Below are 4,030 nucleotides of genomic sequence, written 5' to 3'. Positions count from 1 at the left end.
CAATTTGCTTTGTAAGAGCATCTAATTATGCTTATTGCTTCTTATTTATTTTCAATATTTGTTCATTCTGGGTCAATATTGCATCATAGCCATCAAGCTTCATGATCCCTGCTCTCCTGCTTGGGACTGGAGCATTATCGAACTCCTGAGAAGCTAGAGATTCCAGCAATTCCAATGCTTCCTCTAGAGTTTTTGTTTTCAGTGATCGTCCTACTGCAGCATTCACCAAGGTTCTTGTGCTCGGCGTCATTCTTTAGAAGAAGATACGTCCCTTCTCCCAAGCTTCCATGCCATGTTGGGGACACTTTCGGAGCAATCCTTTGATTCTTTCCCATGCCTCGTACAAGGATTCACTTTCTTTTTGTTCAAAAGCAGTGATTTCTGCTCTGAGCCTTGCCGTCTTTGAGGCGGAGAAGAATCTGGCCAAGAACTTTGTAGCCAAATCATCCCAGTTGGTGATGCTTCCTTGAGGCAGTGGCCGCAGCCACCCTCTTGCTTCTTCCTTCAGTGAGCATGGGAATAGTCTGAGCAAAATGGTGTCACCTGAGACTCCATTCATCTTCAATGTGTCGCAATAAAGCAGAAAATTTTCAAGATGACTGTAAGGGTCTTCTGTGCTTCCTCCAGCGAACTGATCTTTTTGAATTAGTTGCAGTAGTGCCGGTTTAAGCTCAAAATTGTTAGCTCCCACGCTGGGTCTAACAATACTCGCCGTCTGCGGAACTCGGGCCGAAGTCATGTAATCTCCCAACGTCCTCAGAGGATTCTGAATTGCGTTGTTATCAGCCATCGTTTCTTCCTTCAGTTCCGTCGAGCTTGATGCTTTTGCTTCTTTTGCTTTTCTTTCTTTTGCGCTTTTTCTGAGTTTTCTGGCTGTCTTTTCTATCTCAGGATCAAACTGCAAGGATTGTGGGTTAACAGTACCTCACATAAACTAAGAGTAAAAGATTATGCAGAAAAATAGAAAATGCAGAAAATAGAAAACAGAAAATGCAGAATAACGCTGAAAAAAAAAAAATTAAAATTTAAAAAAAAAAAATTAAAAACTAAAAAAAATTAAAATAATAAAAAAATGAGTAAATATCCTTTTTGGTCCTCAGCAAATTTCACAATGCCCGCTTTAGTCCCTAGCAAATAGAAAAGTTCATCGTGGTCCCTAAGAAATTTAAAATGGACCAATTTTAGTCCTTTTGAGGACTAATATGGGTCTTTTTTGAATTTGTGAGGGACCACGATTTCAACTAAATGGGTCCATTTTGATTTTCTTAGGGACTACAATGGGCCTTTTTATTTGCCAGGGACTAAAGTGGGTATCGTGAAATTTGCTGAAGACCAAAAAAGATATTTACTCTAAAAAAATAAAATAAATAAAAAAGTTTAAAAGTTAAAAATTTAAAAAGTAAAAATTTAAAAATTAAAAAAAAATTAAAAATTAAAATGAAAATTTAAAATTTAAAATAAAAAATAAAAAATAAAAAATTAAAAGTTAAAAAATGAAAAATGAAAAAAAAAAAATAAACGAAAAAAATTCAAAAAAATATAAAGAAAAATAAAAATAAAAATAAAATAAAATAAAATAGAATAGAATAAAATTATACAGAAAATTTAAATTACAGAAAAATAAAAAGTCAAATCTAAAATGCCTTTAGCTACTTCTAATGTTAAAAGATCCAATCCCCGGCAACGGCGCTAAAAACTTATTGCGACTTCGACAAGTGCACCGGTCGTAAAAGTAATAAAGTGTACTGAGTACGAGATCGTTCCCACGAGGATCGAATTTTCAAGCACTAGTTCGCTAATCGCGGTTTAGTTTGACAATCAAAGTTGGAGATGAAGAGAATTGGAATTGAAAACAATCAAGAACATGCAAATTAAAATTCAGAATTAAAGAAGCAATTAGAAAAGATGATTGATTGATTAAGAATAAAAACAAGCGTAGTTAGGGTTTCGACTTCCCCTAATATCCTCGTTATGTTATGAATTAAACAATCAAGAACATTTTCTTAATATATTGCCAATCAATTCTTTTTAAGTTAATTAGGGCTCAATTCCTTGTTACCCTAAATCTATGTGATCTTGAAAGAACTCTAGTTCCCCCGATTATTTCTCAAGAAAACATGCATTAAGATCAAGAATTCCAAGATTGCACAATTACCCTATGTCTATCCCTAGATCACAAGGATTATGATAAATTTACCAAGTTAGGGTTCATGCACCAACATCCCTATTGTCATAAATTCCCCTAAATCATTCTATAAGGAGCAAACTCATAGAAAATATTAACGACAGATAAATTTATTCAATTATAAAAAGAAAAGAATTCAAGAACAATTTAATTCAATAACATAAAAATTCAATTGGGTTCCATCTACCGCTAACTACATAAAAGTTTAGCCTAACATACTGAATTCAAAAACAATAGTAAAGAGAAGAGAACCCCAAGCCTCCATTGGTGTAATGTTGACTTGGTTCCTCAATGTTCCAGCGCTCCGCAACAGGATTCATCCTTCATGTCTCTATGTATTTTTCTAGACTTGTGAATTGGTGTTTTTCCTTGACCCTCAGTTCCCTATTTATAACCATTGAAGCCATATCTTTTTAATTCTCCCAATGAATCCTTATCAAATTTGCAATCAAATCTTTAATTGCTTCCTTTTTTTTTTAAGATCTTGCAGATTGGTTGACAGATTGAGCTTCGAATCTTTGTTGTGATCCCTCATCAAATCTTCCCAGGGATCTCTATCAATTGATAAATCAAGATTGATTTGTTTCCGCTTTCATTCAAAATATTACAATTCTGTATCCATTGGCAAATCTAATCAAATCTTGGGCTGATTGATTCGTGTTTGGACGCTCAAGCGTGCTACAGGGCGTTTGAGCGCGCTCTTGTGCATAAAATTTCCTGAAGTTGTCTGCCCATGCGCGATCGAGCGACCATTTGGGCGCTCGAGCGTGCTCCTCGATGGTGAATTCTTGTAATCTTGGACGCTTGAGAGTTCTCTTGGCGCTTGAGCGTCCTGAATTGCTCAATTTGGCTGATCTTCTTGCCTGGACGCGCTCGAGCGTCAATTTCTGCGCTTGAGCGTGCTCTTTTCACCCTTGACTTGTACTATTTTGGCTTCCTTTGGTACATATTGAGCTGCAACTCTTTGTCATGATTTCTTCATCACTTCTTAGCATCAATAAGTGTGGTTTTACCTTCAAAATGCAAAGAAAATCAAAATGTTAGCTCAAATTCCTATATTATGATTTATATGTTGTAAAACCTTGAATTCCATGCAATCTATGATATATTTCTCATATAATTTAGCCTAAAAACATGGTAATCCAAAGGTTTATCACTTCATTTTGATGCAAATATCAACGATCAAACTTTATTTTATCAGATTGGTTAAATGTCCCTTTATTTGATCACTTCCTCTAAAGTTTCAAATAGTAACAATGAAACATAAATCCCTTTATTCTTCCATTTATTTCAGGGTTTGCTATCGTTTTTATAGATAGTATACTTTAATACTTCAATATACATAAACATCATTGCAAACTAATGATTTCAATCTCGCATGTTGACCATACCGAACAAGTCTCGTATGTCAACATTGTGGGACTTAATGCCAACGTAAAAGTCCTGCATGTTGACCAAATAATTGTATTTCCTACATTTGCCATAAAGTCTCGTTTGATTCTCATGCGGAACTGTCATATTGGCATTAAGTTCCGTATGAACAACCTGCAAGACTTAAAAAGAGTCATGCATGGTCATGAATGAGACTGCCACACTGACATTAAGTCTTGCATCGTTAACTTGCGAGAGTTGTCCTTTATGATCAACATGAGTGATTGATCACATTAGGTTGAAATATCTTTTAAAAAATAAATTAAATAAGTACTTTTTAAAATTTCTAGTTTGGTAAAAAAGCCCAATCAAATAACAGTTCGAAAAATAAAAATACAAATAAAAATGGTTGAATCCAAAATAAATCCGTCGATATTATTGCTTATTTATATTTTCTTATTATTATTAAGATAG

The 4,030-nt window shown here is 34.4% G+C and overlaps 1 non-coding gene across 1 annotated transcript; it reads left to right on the top strand.

Moving 5' to 3' along the window:
• The first annotated feature begins 287 nt into the window (after positions 1-287).
• On the top strand, positions 288-394 carry LOC133290340 (small nucleolar RNA R71). Its single transcript, XR_009748632.1, has one exon. It is a non-coding gene; the product is annotated as a small nucleolar RNA R71 (small nucleolar RNA).
• The last annotated feature ends 3,636 nt before the right edge of the window (positions 395-4,030 follow it).

This window comes from Gastrolobium bilobum, unplaced genomic scaffold (assembly GCF_033153095.1).
Source record: "Gastrolobium bilobum isolate Gb01-03AN ecotype WA unplaced genomic scaffold, APGP_CSIRO_Gbil_v1 utg196412, whole genome shotgun sequence".
Lineage (NCBI taxonomy): Eukaryota > Viridiplantae > Streptophyta > Magnoliopsida > Fabales > Fabaceae > Gastrolobium > Gastrolobium bilobum.
This window is presented reverse-complemented; position numbering and strand designations above follow the sequence as displayed.